This window comes from Oncorhynchus mykiss, chromosome 3, assembly GCF_057628025.1.
Source record: "Oncorhynchus mykiss isolate SJ-2025 chromosome 3, ASM5762802v1, whole genome shotgun sequence".
NCBI classification, from domain to species: Eukaryota; Metazoa; Chordata; class Actinopteri; order Salmoniformes; family Salmonidae; genus Oncorhynchus; species Oncorhynchus mykiss.
This window is the reverse complement of record NC_143024.1, coordinates 55,379,047-55,399,880: the sequence shown is the minus strand read 5'-3', so window position 1 is coordinate 55,399,880 and position 20,834 is coordinate 55,379,047. Positions and strand designations below refer to the sequence as shown.

The following is a 20,834-nucleotide window of genomic DNA, read 5'->3' as shown; positions in this document are numbered from 1 at the left end:
CAGGAGATGCTGGGTCTGTCGGACATGGAGGACATGCTCTTGAGCTGTCCGGGAATAGATGAGGATGTCAAGGTAGACAAACACAAATCGGTTCAACATGTCTCGGGGCACATCAATGACCAGGGCCTGGAACACTCCTGGAGTGTTGGTCAGTCCGAACAGCATCACCAGAATGGGAATGAGGTAGTTGGATGGGCTATTTACAGATGGGCTATGTACAGGTGCAGTGATCTATGAGCTGCTCTGACAGCTGGTGCTTAAAGTTAGTGAGGGAGATATGAGTCTCCAGCTTCAGTGATTTTTGCAATTTGTTCCAGTCATTGACAGCAGAGAACTGGAAGGAAAGGTGGCCAAAGGAGGAATTGGCTTTGGGGGTGACCAGTGAAATATACCTGCTGGAGCGCGTGCTACAGATGGGTGCTGCTATGGTGACCAGTGAGCTGAAATAAGGCGGTGCTTTACCTAGCAAAGACTTATAGATGACCTGGAGCCAGTGGGTTTGGCGACGAATATGAAGCGAGGGCCAGCCAACGAGAGCATACAGGTTGCAGTGGTGGGTAGTATATGGGGCTTTGGTGGCAAAACGGATGGAACTGTGATAGACTGCATCCAATTTGCTGAGTACAGTGTTGGAGGCTATTTTGTAAATGATATCGCCGAAGTCAAGGATCGGTAGGATAGTCAGTTTTACGAGGGTATGTTTGGCAGCATGAGTGAAGGATGCTTTGTTGCGAAATGAGGCCTATAGGCTACAGACAATTTGCCTGTTGGTTTTTACTCCCTGTACTCTCATTCAGTTTCTTCTTCACATCAGCAAGTAGCAACTCCGTGTTTCAGAAACTCACTTTATATAGCCTAGTCCAGGGGTGTCAAAGTAATTTTGCCCCGGGGTATCACAATCGGTCTTCAATGAGGTCTGGAGGGCCGCTCTGGGCCGCTCTCTATGGGGCTTAAATATAATTTAAGTTATTAGCTTTAAAAAAATATATTTTTACATTGTATAAAAGTACAGACAGAGCTTCAAAATGATATCTCATACACGGTAGTTGGAGGATGGGGCAAGTAATGCTGCTTTAAAAGTTGATAAATGTTTCATCCCATTTTAGAGTAAAAGTATTTTAAAAAAGTTGCTGTGATTTACACACTTGCTCTACATCAATCCTTGAGAAATGTGTATTTTAGAAAATGTTTACTTTCACCAAATTACAGAAAATGGATTCTCTGAACATTATCTCACCAAGTTCCCCCATTAGTCAAAAAACATTAACAGTATTAAATTGCCTATTGTTTTATAATAAAGATAACCTTACACATTGAACAGCTACACGCCCATTTAGTATCGTTCATACCCTTTTAAGCCTTAGACCCACCCATATCTTTAAGAATTCACATGTGGACCCATGTGACTGTGGCCATGTGCAAAAGCAGTGAGGGATTTAAACATGAAAAGACGTCAAGTACTAGCCTACAAGCAGGAAAAACTTAACACATAAAGGTAAAAACACTATCTAGACCTAGGCCTATATCATGAGATCCTTTGAGTGACTTTGGTTGATGTCATGTTATGAACAAAGGAATCTACCCTGAGAGCCTATTTCCGTCCTGCCCTTTGGAGCAGGACATGTAATGTTCGTGCCCTTTTGATTTGAAAAAGTCCTGATGTTTAAAAAATGTATGTTTTCCGGGTTGTGTCAAGTCCAGGGGATGCTTGCACATCTCTTGGGAGGAAGGATGTCAGCATTGCAAAGCAGCTGAAATCTGGTTCCATCTGAGTGAAAGGTCCTTAGCCACAACAACACCAGGGTCCAGACAATTGAAGCTGAAAAAGAGGAAAGCAGACAAAAATCGACAAGACATTAAAACCTTTCAAACTAGCAATAACATTCACTGACCAAGTTTAAGCAATAAGCTCATTAGAACAAAGACAAAATACCTGAAGTGCTGCTTGTTCACTGTCTTTCATCTCCTTGTAATGGTGGAGGAGAGCAGGTCCTTCTTAAGCTGAAAGACAAATTCCAGAAAATAAGTTTGTTAAAACATGAATTCATTAATCTCCTATAGCTTGTTATAACCTGCTGACTGCTACAGCTGTACTACAGCTAAAAAACAAGCCCTGTTTCCAGCCAAACAATGGCTTTCCAGCCAAACAATGCTTCCAGCCAAACAATGGCAATGCTGATACAACTGATTTAGCAAACATTTAACTTGATAATTACCAGCTAGCTAGATGTAAATGGTATCCATCTAGCTAGCCAGGTAGTTGAACATGCAAAAAACGACCTAAATCTATTTGTTTGTGTATTGACATTCTAGTTTGTCCCTTTAGGGCACCTGTAACGCCCCCCAGCTTCCGTACATTGGAGTGCTTGGAAGGTTTTGTCCTGTGAAACGCATGAAATAATGCATACGTTAGTTTCTTCTCATGTTTCATGACCTGCCCTTATATTTGTTGAATAAGTAATACAGTGTGCCATACAACAAAACTGGCGACGAGGAAGAAACATTCTCACGTTTGTTAGTTCTACTCGGTAGAAAGTCTGAGTTTAAACGTTTTTTTTTACTGTAGGAAGAAACAAAGAAAATGTGGAGCTAGTTCGTCGAGGGATGCTAGCTAGTTTCTAATGTCACAGCAAAGAGGGGAAGAGTTTCGCTGCACTGCGGGAGAAAATGGAATCACCAAGTGAAAAGAAGAAGGAAAAAAGTACTGGGAGTAAGGGACTGTCTAAAGTGTGAGAAAGAAAAATAATGAACTGAAAATGTCTGCACTGGTTAGAAATATAGGAACATTTGATAAATCTGTGTAACAATGGAGTTCTTACACAGAACATTTTGAGTACTTTATGTACATTGGAATGTTTTGTCCCATCTCATGTCCTAATATTAGTTACATAAGTAATACAGTGTGCTATACAACACTAAAATCCAATCTAGATAGCTATTTAGCCATTTTCGGTGATTAAACATGACAAACTGACTTGCCTAGTAAAATTTTAAAAAAGACAATTATCGTCATGTCATGCATGGCTTAGCACATCGGCAATAAACATTAACCAATCTAATGTCAGCTAGCTAGCAGGCTACCTGTATGCAACTATTTAGCTACACAGCAAAAGCTAGCAATTAAAACGACTTGGTTATGCTAGTTAATAAAGTATGCTATAGATAATGATTCGTCATGGCAGACTGAAACACTTTCAAAATATCCTTCCCACTCGGCATCAACCAGATGATGATTTCCTTTCACAGTCAGAGCTGCATGATACCAGCACCAGCAGAATTCTGCGTAACACTGTTATTGAAAGCTGTAGGGGTGGCAGGTAGCCTGGCGGCTAGGAGTGTTGGGCCAATAACCGAAAGGTTGCTGGATCAAATCCCTGAGCCTACAAGGTAAAAATCTGTCATTCTGCCCCTGAACAAGGCAGTTAACCACCAATAACTACTCCCCGAGTGCCGACTAAGTGGATGTTGATTGAGGCAGTCCCCCACACGTTTCTGATTCAGAGGGGTTGGGTTAAAAGTGGAAGACACATTTCAGTAGAATGCATTCAGTTATACAACTGACTAGGTATCCCCTGTCCCTAGCTACACTTTACACAATGGAAATATTAGTAATACTAATATCTGTGTTGCATCATAGTCTGGGAAAACACTGTCATACAGGTATTGTGACATCTTAAAATATTTAATTGACTCTAATGCAAAGCAATTTTTCCCAATTTCCTCAAAGATCCAGAACAAAGTGCTCAATCTTACTGTGGTTTGTCAGAGATCTCTTTAACATCAATTATTGCTTGTATGACACCATTTTGTCAATGCCTTCCTTCAATGTATTGGCATTTTACCCCAATTATTTTGTCTCATCGCTGCAACTCCATCAGGCTCAGGAGGCAAAGGTTGAAACATGACCCGCCAAACCGCGCTTCTTACCACCCACCCGCCTTACACAGAAGCTAGCCACACCAATGTGTTCTAGAAAACACCGTTCACCTGACGACAGAGGTCAACCTGTAGGCGCCTGGCCTGCCACAAGGAGTCGCTAGAGCTCGATGAGCAAAGTATAGCCCCCCGGCCAAACCCTACCCCAACCCGGACGATGCTGGGCCAATTGTCCGTTGCCCTATGGGACTCCTGATCTTGGCCGGTTGTGGTACAGCCCGGGATCGAACCCGGGTCTGTAGTGACGCCTCTAGCACTGCGATGGATCACTCAGGAGGCCCCTCAATGCCTTCTATTGTGTTTTTTATTCACTTTAGTCTTTCTTCAATGGAAAGCAGTTGTATTCAGTTTAGTCCTCTGCACCTTCCTATGGAAAGGGAGTAAATTCAACTCAACATGCTCCATTCAAATGACACTCCAGGCTGCAACACTACAGCAGATAGCTACAGCTAGCTGCTTTCAATGTTCTCAAGTGTTTGCTGAGAACCGTATGCACTTGACCTATTTTCCCCCAAGGGAGAACCACAGAGGCCAGTAACCTTAATCTGCCCTTTCTATGAGGGGTGGGGTATTATTCTGAACTCGTCTGTACTCTTTCGGGTATATTTGTTTTAGACTTGCATATGGCAGTCATCTGCCCACCATAATTTAATCCTTGGCTTCGGTACGCAAAGGCACATTTACCCAGGATGATGCCCCATCTAGCTGATCCATCTATAACCTTACCAAATCAAATTGGGGGGAAAAAAAAGAAACTGCCATGTCCATTTGCGATATTACAACAACAAAGACATTACTTCAAACAATGAACACTGTTTTATTCCCTCGGCTCTCATTGCACATAATCTCACGTGCGATAGAACAGCAGAGTATATGTACTACTAGTTTTTTTATTACATTGCTTGATGCTCATCTCCTTTTTGAAAAAGACCATGACAAATGCGGCTCGGTTGACTGGTGGAACTGTTTAACCTTTCGTGGATCTCTGCGTTAAATATCAAAGGTAGGACTGTGTGAACTGCTCATATCTATGTAAATCAGAGGAGGCTGGTGGGAGTAGCTATAGAAGGACAGGCCCATTGTAATGACTGGAATCAATAGAATGGAGTCAAACACGTTGTTTCCATGCGTTTTCTAAAAAGGATTTGGTAACATTTATTTCATTCCAGCCATTACAATGTGCCCATCCTCCTATAGCTCCTCCCCACTACTCTCCTCTGATGGAAATGTATGTGTCTCTTGGTCAAGGATTTCTACTACACAGATGTTTCTCTTTTCCTTCAAATCAGGAAATCAACGTGTTATTTTTGTAATATTTGCCTGAAAAATGTTGAGGAACAATTCATGGATTTCAGAAGAGAAAACACAAGAGTTGAGCAAAGAATCTTCCACATTGTTTGAAAGAGATTCTCAGACTGTGTAGCCTAGTGTTTCTCAAACCTATTTTCCCCTGCAGACAATTTTTGGTTGTAACACTGAACTAGCACACCTGATTCAACAAGAGCTTGATGATTAGTTATCAGGTTGAATCAGGTGTGCTAGTTCTGGAATAAATAAAATACATGAACTGCTCCCAGAGGAGAGTTTAGACTAATGCTGGCCTAGCCTACCTGTTATCTGTTCCTTGGGCCCATATAACTCAATCCCATCAGGGAGGGTAGGAAAATCATCCCAATAGGTCAGTGAACTGTCAATTCCACCAGCATCTTTATCCATCATGTCATGTTCATTATACCTGCCTGAGTGTTCAGATCGTTGAAGCAGCTACATGTAGTACATCACCATGTAATTGAAGGGACATTATTGCCAGAGGCCTCAAGTGTTGCCCCAATGAGGAGTCCACTAATAATCAAAATGATCTCATTACAGTGTTATGTATCACATAGCCATTACGCTTGTTACTTGGTTATGATTGCTTGGTAATGGCAATTATATGACATAGTCGCTCTGCTAGAATTGCAAATCTCTCTGTGGCTAGATGAGAACGGAATTAATGTTCTCTCAGCTGCCCTTTGTAGGGGTTGGGGGAATAGTTCATTCGCCACAACAGACAAATTCTCTTGTGTTTTTTTCCCTTTTGAAACTGAGATTCTCAACTCTTTTCAGTGAACAGTTTAGACCTCTGAGGTGAAGAATGAATGGGATGAAATTCTTTTGAAGGTTAGCTTCCATACAGAGCCAAAACTTAAAAATTCCTCAGACAGTTGGATGAGAAAGAACTGTTGAAATATCAGTTTTCTTAAGTGTCCATCCATCCATTCTCGACTTGGTTTTGACCGTATGTAGGAGACTTACTTGACAGGAAAAAGAACAGTCCTATGAACAGTTATTTACAAAACAGTAAGAACACATACTCTTTCCACGACATTGACTGACCAGGTGAATCCCTTATTAATGTCACTTGTTAAATCCACTTCATTCAGTGGAAATGAAGGGGAGAAGACATGTTAAATAAGGATTGTTAAGCCTTGAGACTATTGAGACATGGATGTATGTGCCCTGGTCAGAGGGCGAATTAGAAAGACAAAATGTTGAAGTGACTTTGAACGGTATAGTAGTAGGTGCCAGGCACACTGGTTTGTGTAAACTGCAATGCTGCTAGGTTTTTCCATTTTGGAAGAGACCGCTTTAGCTAATCAATGGGCATACTTCAAATTGCATTAGTTGAATATAAATGTTAGATACAGTCTAACTGAACTGAATAGGAGGTTGTGAAACGAAACGATTGATTACAGTCCTTGTCGCTGTGCGCCCGAGGTCTATATGGTGAATTTACTTTGACTATCCATAGCACATTCATTACCAATCTATCAGCATTTAATGAACGTGTTATAACAGTTCCTAATCACAATAAAGGTTAGAGCTCATTTAGGTATCTTAAAACTTCTTATGGCTGCAGGGGCAGTATTGGGTAGCTTGGATGAAAGGTGCCCAGAGTAAACAGCCTGCTCCTCAGTCTGTTGCTAATATATGCATATTATTATTATTAATATTGGATAGAAAACACTCGGAAGTTTCTAAAACTGTTTGAATGATATCTGTGAGTATAACAGAACTCATATGGCAGGCAAAAACCTGAGAAGAAATCCAAACAGGAAGTGAGAAATCTGAGGTTGGTCGATTTTCAACTCAGGCCCTATTGAATTCAGATTGGGATATGAAGGAAGTTGGACTTCCTAGGGCTTCCACTAGAGGTCAACCGTCTTTAGAAACTTGAATGAGGCTTCTACTGTGTTGTGGGACTGAATAAGAGCTGAATGAGTCAGGTTACTGGCAGAGAGCCATTTCCTGGTCAGGCGCATTCCACATGATATCGCCCTGCGATCCATTGCTCCTCTAGACACAAAGGATTTCTCCGGTTGGAACTTTATTGAAGATTTATGATAAAAACATCCTAATGATTGATTCTATACTTAGTTTGAAATGTTTCTTCGACCTGTAAAATAACTTTTTGAAGTTTTTGTCCGAAGTAATGCCCGAGCGTTTGGATATGTGTACCTAACGCTAACAAAAGTAGCTACTTGGACATAAATAACGGACATTATCAAACAAATCAAGCATTTATTGTGGAACTTCGATTCCTGGGAGTGCATTCTGATGAAGTTCATCAAAGGGAAGGGAATATTTATAATGTGATTTCTGGTTTCTGTTGACTCCAACATGATGGCTAATTTGATTATTTTTCTGAGCGCCATCTCAGATTATTACATGGTTGTAACGGCTTTGCTCCTCCTCTTCTGAGGAGGAGAAGCGAGAAGGATCGGAGGACCAAGATGCAGTGTGGTAAGTGTTTATGCGGATTTATTAAAAACTAACTGAACACTGAAATACAAAACAATAAACGATGTGATGAAAACGAAAACCGAAACAGTACCGTGTGGCGACAAACAAACACCCACAAACCAACAGTGAAACCCAGGCTACCTAAGTATGATTCTCAATCAGAGACAACTAACGACACATGCCTCTGATTGAGAACCATACTAGGCTGAACACAAAAACCAACAGAAAAACAAACATAGACTGCCTACCCCAACTCACGCCCTGACCATACTAAATAAAGACAAAACAAAGGAAATAAAGGTCAGAACGTGACAATGGTTTACTTTTTCCGTAAAGTTTTTTTGAAATCTGACACAGCGGTTGCATTAAGGAGAGGTATATCTATAATTCCATGTGTATAACTTGTATTATCATCTACATTTATGATGAGTATTTCTGTTGAATCAATGTGGCTATGCAAAATCACTGGATATTTTTGGAACTAGTGAATGTAACGCGCCAATGTAAACTCTGATTTTTTTAATATAAATATGAACGTTGTCAAACAAAACATACATGTATTGTGTAACATGAAGTCCTATGCGTGTCATCTAATGAAGATCATCAAAGGTTAGTGATTACTTTTATCTCTATTTGTGCTTTTTGCGACTCCTCTCTTTGGCTGGAAAAATGGGTGTGTTTTTCTCTGATTTGGTGGTGACCTAACATAATTGCCTATTTGAAATTGGACACTGTGTTGGGATTAACAACAAGATGACCTTTAAAACGGTATAAAATACATGTATGTTTGAGAAATTTTAATTATGAGATTTCTGTTGTTTTGAATTTGGCGCCCTGCATGTTCACTGGCTGTTGTCATTTCATCCCGTTAACGGGATTGCAGCCCTAAGAAGTTTTAACAGATGCGTCATTATGGCTGTTCTCAAGTGTGATTCTGCCATACCAGCGTTAGTGAATATGCCTAAAGGCCAAACCATATTTTAAAATGTAAAACTTCAGAAAGTATTCATACCCCTAGACTTATTCCACATTTAGTTGTGTTACTGCCTGAATTCAAAATTGATTCAAAAAACATTTCTCATCCATCTACACATAATTACAAAGTAAAAACATATTTATAGAATATCTAATTTACACAATACTTTGTAGAAGCACCTTTGGCAGCGAATACAGTTGTGAGTCTTTTGAGGTAAGTCCAGGAGCTTTGCACACCTGGAGTGTACAATATTTGCTCATTATTCTTTTTAAAAATCTTCGAGCTCTGTCAAGTTAGTTGTTGATCATTGCTTGACAGCCATTTTCAAGTCTTGCTATCGATTTTCAAGCCGATTTTAAGTCAAAACTGTAAGTCAGCCACTCAGGAACATTCAATGTCGTCTTGGTAAGTAACTCCAGTGTATATTTGGACTTGTGTTTAGGCTAATGTCCTGCTGAAAGGTGAATTTGTCTCCCAGTGTCTGTTGGAAAGCAGACTGAACCAGGTGTGCTAGGATTTTTCCTGTGCTTAGCTCTGTTCCAATTATTTTTATCCATAGTCCTTGCAGATGACAAGCATACCCATAACATGATGCAGCTACCACCATGCTTGAAAACAAGGTACTCAACAAGGCTTTGTATTCAGGACATTAAGTTAATTTCTTTGCCAATTATTTTGCAATTGTACTTTAGTGCCTATCACGCCCTAATCTGTTTCACTTGTCCTTGTGCTTGTCTCCACCCCCCTCCAGGTGTCGTCCATCTTCCCCACTTATCCCCTGGGTATTTATACCTGTGTTTTCTGTCTGTCTGTGCCAGTTTGTCTTGTTTGTTCAAGTCAACCAGCGTTTTGTCTCAGCTCCTGCTTTTCCTCAGTCTCTCTTTTTCTCGTCCTCCTTGTTTTGACCCTTGCCTGTCCTGACTCTGAGAGTGCCTGCCGTCCGGTGCCTTTGCCCCTAATTTGGATTACCAACCTCTGCCTGGCCTGATGCTTGGCCTGCCTGCCATCCTGTACCTTGGCCCCACTACTCTGGATTATCAACCCCTGCCTGCCTTGACCTGTCATTTGCCTGCCCCTGTAGTTGCGATAAACATTGTTACGTCAACACAGTCTGCACTTGGGTCTTACCTGAAACCTGATAGTGCCTTATTGCTAACAGGATGCATGTTTTGGAATATCTGTATTCTTTACAGGCTTCCTTTTTTATTTTACTACCACGTACCAAGCTAACATATGGAATTGTTTTAAGATGGCATACCATGGATCGTTTAACTATTCGATTTTGAATTTTAGAACCTCTTTAGGTATACATTTTAAAAAATATAAATGAATTTGTCCTTTCCTACTATAGCCCATAGAAACACATTGAATAAAACATTCATAAATGGCAAAAAGACAGTCACAAAATAAATCATAAAGAATAAGTGTCTGTCCCATATCTAGTAGATAAAGTATAAGAAAGCTCAGAAAGTTTTTTTTTGGACACATATTTATCCCCTTATTTTTGTTGCCACAAAACTACCTCCATACTTCCATTCATTTGTATGGGTTTCCTTCAGACGAGTCCCTTGACACTTGTGGGTGTCATAGAGCAAAACGGAGAACACCATCGTCCCCTTTCCATAATTATAATAATTTGTAGGCCAAACCGTACAGACTTTTTCATTTGAAGACTGATTTTCGGGAAGGCTCACAAACACTGCTGTAGCTCAGCCACCTTCCACTACAGATGCGGAAGGCTGACACGATGGGTTGATACCCAGCCCATATCTCTAGCTTAAACTGATAGATTTTGATGGGGAATGGGGCTTTTTTTTATTATGTTACTTAGATTGATGCACGGGTGCATCAGACTCTTAAGGATTAAACACTATTTTCATGTAAGTCAGTTAAGAACAAATTCTTATTTACAATGACAGCCTACCCCGGCCAAACCCTAATGACGCCAAACCCTAACGACGCTGGGTCAATTATGCACCACCCTATGGGACTCCCAGTCACTGCCAGCTGTGATACAGCCTGGAATTGAACCAGAGTCTGTAGTGAAGCCTCTAGCACTTAGATGCAGCGAGTGCCTTAGACTCAGCTTTTCATTTTGTATTAATTTGTAAAAAATTCTAAAAACATAGTTCCACTTTGACATTATGGGATATTGTGTGTAAGCCAGTAACACAAATTCTCTATTTAATCTGTTTTTAAATTCAGTGAAGGGGTGTGAATACATTCTGAAAGCACTGTAGCCTGTATTAGCCCCATTTCCCCCACCGGCCGGTATAGGCCTGTGACACTACCCTGTCATTGTAATGATGCATCTATTAACATACATAAATATAAATGAATAGGATGATATGAATGCGCTATAGATATGCTATGGATATATTTCATTAACCTTTAATAATTTGGTCAGGACCTGTTAATACTTTCATGAAATGCTTATAGATGTGTAAGAAATGCATTATTGATATGAAGTCAAAGTAATTAATTATCAAATTATTATAGAAGTGCAGTAACCACTCTGTTTTTTGCCTCTCTTCCTCTTTCTCCATGACTCTAATTAGTCATATGAGGTCGCAAACGAAACCCAAACAAGGTCCCCATAGTCCCACATTTGCAGCTCTGTAGTTTGGCTTTTAAGGCCACTGCTGTTAGAAGATGGGTCTTTATAGAGAGATACTAAAGAAAGGAAAGGGTTGCTTTAGATCAGATAGGCCTCATACACTGTAAAAGCTCAAATAAAATAAAATTGTATTGGTCACATACACATGGTTAGCAGATGTTAATGCAAGTGTAGCTAAATGCTAGTTCCGACAGTGCAGTAATATCTAACAAGTAATCTAACAATTACACAACAACTACCCAATACACACAAATCTAAAGGAATGGAATAAGAATATGTACATGTAAATATATGGATGAGCGATGACCGAGCAGCATAGGCAAGATGCAATAGATGGTATAAAATACAGTGTGTGTGTATATATATATATATATATATATATATATATATATATATATATATATATATATATGAGATGAGTATGTAAGATATGTAAACATTATTAAAGCGGCATTATTAAAGTGACTAGTAAACGATTCATTAAAGTGGCCAATGATTTTCAGTCTGTATGTAGGCAGCAGCCTCTGTGTTAGGGATGTCTGTTTAACAGTCTGATGGCCTTGAGAGAGAAGCTGTTTTTCAGTCTCTCGGTCCCAGCTTTGATGCACCTGTACTGACAACGCCTTCTGGATGGTAGCGGGGTGAAAAGGCAGTGGTTTGGGTTGTTGTCCTTGATGATCTTTTTTGGCCTTCCTGTGACATCGGGTGCTGTAGGTGTCCTGGAGGGCAAGTAGTTTGCCCCCGGTGATGCGTTGGGAAGACCGCACCACCCTCTGGAGAGCCTTGCGGTTGTGGGCGGTGCAGTTGCCGTACCAGGCGGTGATACAGACCGACAGGATGCTCTCAATTGTGCATCTGTAAAAGTTTGAGGGTTTTAGGTAAACAAGCCACATTTCTTCAACCTCCTGAGGTTTATGTGGGTGGACCATTTCAGTTTGTCTGTTCTATTTTTGTTTCACCAGAGCAGGGAATATTTCTCCAAAAAGTACGATCTTTGTCCCCATGTGCAGTTGCAAACCGTAGTCTGACTTTTTTTTATGGTGGTTTTGGAGCAGTGGCTTCTTCCTTGCTGAGCGGCCTTTCTGGTTATGTCGATATAGGACTAGTTTTACTGTGGATATAGATACTTTTGTACCTGTTTCCTCCAGCATCACAAGGTCCTTTGCTGTTGTTCTTGGATTGATGTGCACTTTTCGCACCAAAGTACGTTCATCTCTAGGAGACAGAACGCATCTCCTTCCTGAGCAGTATGATGGCTGCGTGGTCCCATGGTGTTTATACTTGCGAACTATTGTTTGTACATATGAACCTGGTGCCTTCAGGCATTTGGAAATTGCTCCCAAGGATGAACCAGACTTGTGTAGGTCTACAATTCTTTTTCTGAGGTCTTGGCTGATTTCTTTTGATTTTTCCATGATGTCAAGCAAAGAGGCACTGAGTTTGAAGGTAGACCTTGAAATACACCCACAGGTACACCTCCTATTTACTACAATGATGTCAGTTAGCCTATCAGAAGCTTATAAAGTAATGACATAATTTTCTGTAATTTTCCAAGCTGTTAAAGGCACAGTCAACTTAAAGTATGTAAACTTCTGACCCACTGGATTTGTGAAACAGTGAATTGTAATTGAAATAATCTGTCTATAAACAATTGTTGGAAAAATGACTTGTGTCATGGACAAAGTAGATGCCCTAACCGACTTGCCAAAACTATAGTTTGTTAACAAGAAATGTGTGGAGTGGTTGAAAAACGAGTTTTAATGACTACAACCTATGTAAACTTCCGACTTCAACTGTATGTTGGAACATTCCCACCATGTTGTGCCAATATCACTTATTTATAAGTCTTTGTTGCAATAGTTTATAGTTTTTTTTTCCAAGAGAATGTCTGTTCTTTAGACTCTCTGCAAGGTTTTGTATATTTTACCTATCATGTGAATACATTGTTCTGACTCATTTAGGATTGACTCAAGATTGCTCTGATGTCCAAAAAATGTCAAATCGAAATTTTGTGATATGAAACTATTGTTGCATGTATTTGAAAATATTTTGTCAGTCCAAAATCCTGTCATGGAAATAAATGTAATTCCGATTATCAAGTCATTTATGGTTTCTATGCTTTAGTTTTCCATGTGAACCAATTGATCAGTGAATTTGGAAAGGGTAAGGTTGTGTTTCTAGGACAGACTATTTTTTTACTCGCTTCGGCACAGTGGCCCCATTATGTAAGCTTGTGTGGCCTACAACTTCGTGGCTGAGGAGTTGTTATTCCTAGACGCTTCTACTTCACAATAACAACTCTTATATTTGACCAAGGCAGCTCTAGCAGGGCAGAAATTTTACGAACTGACTTGTTGAAATGGTTGGATCCTATTCTGGTGCCACGTTGACAGTCACTGAGCTCTTCAGTAAGGCCATTCTACTGCCAATGTTTTTCTCTGGAGATTGCATGGCTGTTCGCTTTATTTTATATAATAGCCGAATCCACTTATTTGAAGGGGTGTCCCTACACTTTTGTGTATATATAGTGTAAGTTTAGTTTATATTCATGTTTACCAATACTGATACCTGTTACATTGGGTTCCTGTCTAATTCTGCATGCGGTTCAATTGCCAGCGCAAACAGGAGTGGGAAGAGAGGACATCCCTGTCTTGTGCCCCTTTCTTAAGCAATGTCATCAGATAATGTATTTGTGTATATTTTTGCTTTAGGACCTTTTTATATAATATTTTTATTAAATTATGTCAGCTGGGAAGTTGAAAGCTTACAAAGTTTTGAATATAAAAGGCCATTCAAGACAGTCAAAAGTATTTTTGGCAACAATAGCCATTTTTCATAAATCTGTATCTTGTTTTTTAGGGTGTTCAATTAAACTGAAACATATTCTTGTATTTGCTTGTAAGTTTCTATTTTAAATTAACCTTGTTTGATATGTTATTGTTATTTTTATTGTATTACTATTTCCATTTTTCTTAGCAAATTTTTCTCACTTTTTAACTCTGCATTGTTGGGAAAGGGCTCAATCAGGAAGCATTATACTGTTAAGTCTACACCTGTTGTATTCAGCGACAAATACATTTTATTTATATTTTGTGTGCTCTCCTTCAGCACAACATATCATCCTTTATAAAGGACATGTTTATATCATATTTGACAGTGTGTTATGCCACATTTTACAATGGTGGTTATGTCACACACCTATGACACATTTCTGACCCCTTTATATAGCATGAAAATAAGAATTTGTTCTTAACTGACTTGCCTAGTTAAATAAAGGTAAAATAAAAATGGCATACGGTTATAGATGCTTAGAGACACATTCATGTAGTTCCTATTAAGGCATTATGAAGGCTTTATTTTAGATTTCATTTAACTAGGCAAGTCAGTTAAGAACAAATTCTTATTTTCAATGACGGCCTAGGAACAGTGGGTTACCCTCTTGAAACTAGGGGACACTATTTTCATTTTTGGCAAAATAACGTTCCCAAAGTAAACGGGCAATTTTTCAGGACCAGATAATAGAATATGCATATAATTGACAGCTTAGGATAGACAACACTCTAAAGTTTCCAAAACTGTAAAAATGTTGTCTGTGAGTATAACAGAACTGATATTGCAGGCGAAAGCCTGAGAAAAATCCAATCAGGAAGGGACTCTTATTTAGAAACCTCTGTGTTCCTATGCGTCCCTATTGAGCAGTGAAAGGGATATCAACCAGATTCCTTTATCTATGGCTTCCCTAATGTGTCTAGTGTCACAAGACAGTTTCAGGCTTTTATTTTGAAAAATGAGCGTGAGCGACAACATTGCGTCAGTGGTCAGCTGGTGGCTCTCAGAGTGATGTGTGCGTAATAGTAATAGAAGCCAACTGATCCGGTTGATATATTATCGAATAGATATTTGAAAAACACCTTGAGGATTGATTATAAAAAACGTTTGCCATGTTTCTGTTGATATTAGGGATCTAATTTGGAATATTTTTCAACGTTGTCGTGACCGCAATTTCCGGTCGATTTTCTTAGTCAAACGTGAAGAACAAATGGAGCTATTTCGGCTACAAAAATAATCTTTATGGAAAAAAGGAACATTTGCTATCTAACTGGGAGTCTCGTGAGTGAAAACATCTGAAGCTCATCAAAGGTAAAAGATTTAATTTGATTGCTTTTCTGATTTTCGTGACCAAGTTGCCTGCTGCTAGCTAGGCATAATGCTATGCTAGGCTATCGATAAACTTACACAAATGCTTGTCTTGCTTTGACTGTAAAGCATAATTTCGAAATCTGAGATGACAGGGTGATTAACAAAAAGCTAAGCTGTTTTTCAATATATTTCAGGAATATGAATATTTTCTAGTAATATTTTTTGTCCGTTGTGTTATGCTAATTCGTGTCATTTGATGACAATTCTCCCGGATCTGGGAGCGGTAGTTCCAAGAGGTTTTAACTGCCTGTTCAGGGGCAGAGCGCCAGATTTGTACCTTGTCAGCTCTAACCACTAGGCTACCCTGCCGCCCCAAGACTTAAATGCAGAACATAATTTAAAGTGGGACCCAAGTAGGATATGTAGGTAACTGGCTCCTACTGTTTTGCCCTTTTTGATAGACAGTAATTTGACATAGACTTGTCTTTAATTCTTCACTCCCCAAAGTCAGTTTGGTTTCAATAATACAAAATCAATCACTACTTGATGATAGTAATCATACAGGAGTGGGTATAACATACATCCACTGTAGTTGGCAATGTCTCACCACTCATTAAACATTTAGCTCATTATTTGGCCTTTGGCTTTGTACTCTATTAGAATGCTGCTCTTGCTCTGACTTGGGCTTTGATGTTTCCCTGCAATTTCATGGCTTGCGCCAAACCATGTTCTGTCTTCCACACTTTTAATTGCATTTCGCCTCGTTTTTCCCGTACTGTAGTAGAGCTCAAACTCAAATAGTGCCAGTATGAATTTTTAGGAGCTCAAACCAATTGATCCTTGCTCATTGCTCAATGGCCCTCTGAGTGACTTGGTTTCAAGGCAAGACAAGGGCAAATTGTGGAAAGTCACTAGTCTACTGAGAGAGTATTACTTTCTGTTTCTTAGAAGAACTCTAGAATTATGTGTGTGTAGATAAATGTGTCAAATAAATAAATGAAAGAATGTTGAGAATATGTAAGTTGAAGTTATACACTAGGTTAAAACCTTCTAAAGTTCCATAACAAGCTACAGCTGTTTGCTCTAGATTTTGTTTGGTTTTAGATCTTGACAGCCACATACGATCTTAATGTGATTTTGTGGGTAAGAGCTTTAGAGAAAATGACTGAGAAGTACTCAATATTTCATAGAGACATGCACTGTATGTTTTCACTCACGGAAAAAGGTACATGTGAATTGAGGGTCCATTTTCAGCAGATATGACCAATGATTGTAGATCAATATGATCTGAAATCATTGGTGAGGATACTGTACCCACAAACACTGATTTTACTATCATATACAGCAGTCCTTCATGTAAAGTTAATTTAATCTATAAGAATAATATGTTTCTTTCCATACTAGACAGTGTAGTTTCAAGCCCCATCTGAATTAGTACACAGCCGACGTGGTTGCAAAAACAGAAATAAATAATGTATATCCACTTCAAAGAGGGGCACTCTTTCTGCAGGAGCTTTAAATGCTGGGGGCTAATGCAGCCCTGCACATTTTCTCTCTCCTCTCCTTCCCTCTGTCATCTCTGCCTGGGCATGGATCTCAACCCCCTCCAGCCGATGTGTGCTTAGCAGCAGTGCATACAAGCGAGAGGCAGAGTCTATTAATATTTCTTTAGCAAGAGAGGGAGAGCATCCTTGTGCGCGTGCATAAGGATGCGAAACAGGTAAACAGACGGACACGTGTGTGTGTGTGCATATGTATGTGTGTGTTGAAGTGTCAGTTTAATATGTGTGAGTGTGTGGGTAGAGTCCAGTGAGTATGCATAGACCCAGTGCAAGATTGTCAGTGCAAAAAAAGAGGGTTGATGCAAAAAGTCAGAGTAGCCGTTTGATTAACTGTTCAGCAGTCTTATGACTTGAAGGTAGATTCCTTTCAGGAGCATTTTGGTTCCAGACTTGGCCTTCCGGTACCGCTTGCCATTCGGTAGCAGAGAGAACAGTCTGTCTTGGGTGGCTGGGGTCTTTGACAATTTTTAGGGCCTTCCTCTGAGACTGCCTCGTATAAAGATCCTGGATGGCAGGGATCTCAGCCCCAGACATTTACTGGGTCATGTTTGATAGTTCCTTATACATTTCTGGATTAGTGTCCCGCTCTTTGACAGCAGCAGCTCTAGCCTTTTAGCTCAGTGCAGATGTTGCCTGCAAACCATGGCTTCTGTTTGAGATATATATGTTCGGTCATTGTGGGGACGATGTCTTTGTCGATGCACTTTTTTATAAAGCCGGTGACGGATGTGGTAAACGCCTCAATGCCCTCGGATGAATCCCGGAACATATTCCAGTCTATGCTAGCGGGACAGTCCTGTAATTTAGCATCCGCTTCAACGGACCACTTCCGTATTGAGCGTGTCACTAGTATGTATGTATGTATGTATGCATGTATTTTGCTTGTAAGCAGGAGGATAGAGTTATGATCAGATTTGACTTGACTTCCGGCGCCGACAGAGATGGCCGCCTCGCTTCGCGTTCCTAGGAAACTATGCAGTTTTTTGTTTTTTTACGTGTTATTTCTTACATTAGTACCCCAGGTCATCTTAGGTTTCATTACATTCAGTCGAGAAGAACTACTGAATATAAGATCAGCGTCAACTCACCATCAGTACGACCAAGAATATGTTTTTCGCGACGCGGACCCTGTGTTCTGCCTTACAAACAGGACAACGGAGTGGATCCTATGCAGCGACCCAAAAAAACGACTCCGAAAGAGAGGGAAACGAGGCGGTCTTCTGGTCAGACTCCGGAGACGGGCACACCGTGCACCACTCCCTAGCATTCTTCTTGCCAATGTCCAGTCTCTTGACAACAAGGTTGATGAAATCCGAGCAAGGGTAGCATTCCAGAGGGACATCAGAGACTGTAACGTCCTTTGCTTCACTGAAACATGGCTCACTGGAGACTCTATCCGAAGCGGTGCAGCCAACGGGTTTCTCCACACATCGCGCTGACAGAAACAAACATCTTTCTGGTAAGAAGAGGGGCGGGGGCGTATGCCTCATGGCCAACGTGACATGGTGTGATGAAAGAAACATACAGGAACTCAAATCCTTCTGTTCACCTGATTTAGAATTCCTCACAATCAAATGTAGACCGCATTATCTACCAAGAGAATTCTCTTCGATTATAATCACAGCCGTATATATCCCCCCCCCAAGCAGACACATCGATGGCTCTGAACGAACTTTATTTAACTCTCTGCAAACTGGAAACGATTTATCCGGAGGCTGCATTCATTGTAGCTGGGGATTTTAACAAGGCTAATCTGAAAACAAGACTCCCCAAATTTTATCAGCATATCGATTGCGCAACCAGGGGAGGAAAGACCTTGGATCATTGTTACTCTAACTTCCGCGACGCATATAAGGCCCTGCCCCGCCCCCCTTTCGGAAAAGCTGACCACGACTCCATTTTGTTGATCCCTGCCTACAGACAGAAACTAAAACAAGAGGCTCCCACGCTGAGGTCTGTCCAACGCTGGTCCGACCAAGCTGACTCCACACTCCAAGACTGCTTCCATCACGTGGACTGGGAGATGTTTCGTATTGCGTCAGATAACAACATTGACGAATACGCTGATTCGGTGTGCGAGTTCATTAGAACTTGCGTTGAAGATGTTGTTCCCATAGCAACGATTAAAACATTCCCTAACCAGAAACCGTGGATTGATGGCAGCATTCGTGTGAAACTGAAAGCGCGAACCACTGCTTTTAATCAGGGCAAGGTGTCTGGTAACATGACCGAATACAAACAGTGCAGCTATTCCCTCCGCAAGGCTATCAAACAAGCTAAGCGCCAGTACAGAGACAAAGTAGAATCTCAATTCAACGGCTCAGACACAAGAGGCATGTGGCAGGGTCTACAGTCAATCACGGACTACAGGAAGAAATCCAGCCCAGTCACGGACCAGGATGTCTTGCTCCCAGGCAGACTAAATAACTTTTTTGCCCGCTTTGAGGACAATACAGTGCCACTGACACGGCCTGCAACGAAAACATGCGGTCTCTCCTTCACTGCAGCTGAGGTGAGTAAGACATTTAAACGTGTTAACCCTCGCAAGGCTGCAGGCCCAGACGGCATCCCCAGCCGCGCCCTCAGAGCATGCGCAGACCAGCTGGCCGGTGTGTTTACGGACATATTCAATCAATCCCTATACCAGTCTGCTGTTCCCACATGCTTCAAGAGGGCCACCATTGTTCCTGTTCCCAAGAAAGCTAAGGTAACTGAGCTAAACGACTCACATCCGTCATCATGAAGTGCTTTGAGAGACTAGTCAAGGACCATATCACCTCCACCCTACCTGACACCCTAGACCCACTCCAATTTGCTTACCGCCCAAATAGGTCCACAGACGATGCAATCTCAACCACACTGCACACTGCCCTAACCCATCTGGACAAGAGGAATACCTATGTGAGAATGCTGTTCATCGACTACAGCTCGGCATTCAACACCATAGTACCCTCCAAGCTCGTCATCAAGCTCGAGACCCTGGGTCTCGACCCCGCCCTGTGCAACTAGGTACTGGACTTCCTGACGGGCCGCCCCCAGGTGGTGAGGGTAGGCAACAACATCTCCTCCCCGCTGATCCTCAACACTGGGGCCCCACAAGGGTGCGTTCTGAGCCCTCTCCTGTACTCCCTGTTCACCCACGACTGCGTGGCCACGCACGCCTCCAACTCAATCATCAAGTTTGCGGACGACACAACAGTGGTAGGCTTGATTACCAACAACGATGAGACGGCCTACAGGGAGGAGGTGAGGGCCCTCGGAGTGTGGTGTCAGGAAAATAACCTCACACTCAACGTCAACAAAACTAAGGAGATGATTGTGGACTTCAGGAAACAGCAGAGGGAACACCCCCCTATCCACATCGATGGAACAGTAGTGGAGAGGGTAGCAAGTTTTAAGTTCCTCGGCATACACATCACAGACAAACTGAATTGGTCCACTCACACAGACAGCATCGTGAAGAAGGCGCAGCAGCGCCTCTTCAACCTCAGGAGGCTGAAGAAATTCGGCTTGTCACCAAAAGCACTCACAAACTTCTACAGATGCACAATCGAGAGCATCCTGGCGGGCTGTATCACCGCCTGGTATGGCAACTGCACCGCCCTCAACCGTAAGGCTCTCCAGAGGGTAGTGAGGTCTGCACAACGCATCACCGGGGGCAAACTACCTGCCCTCCAGGACACCTACACCACCCGATGTCACAGGAAAGCCATAAAGATCATCAAGGACATCAACCACCCGAGCCACTGCCTGTTCACCCCGCTATCATCCAGAAGGCGAGGTCAGTACAGGTGCATCAAAGCTGGGACCGAGAGACTGA

General features: G+C 41.3%; 1 long non-coding RNA gene across 1 annotated transcript in view; it reads right to left on the bottom strand.

Annotated features, from left to right (window-relative positions):
* Positions 1-1,684: 1,684 nt before the first annotated feature.
* Positions 1,685-20,834, bottom strand: part of LOC149984612 (uncharacterized) — a 36,660-nt gene continuing 17,510 nt past the window's right edge. The window contains exons 2-3 of the long non-coding RNA XR_016494707.1: positions 1,934-2,001; positions 1,685-1,819 (exon numbers count right to left, since the gene is read on the bottom strand). This is a non-coding gene — a long non-coding RNA (uncharacterized LOC149984612). The remainder of the gene's footprint in view (positions 1,820-1,933; positions 2,002-20,834) is intronic.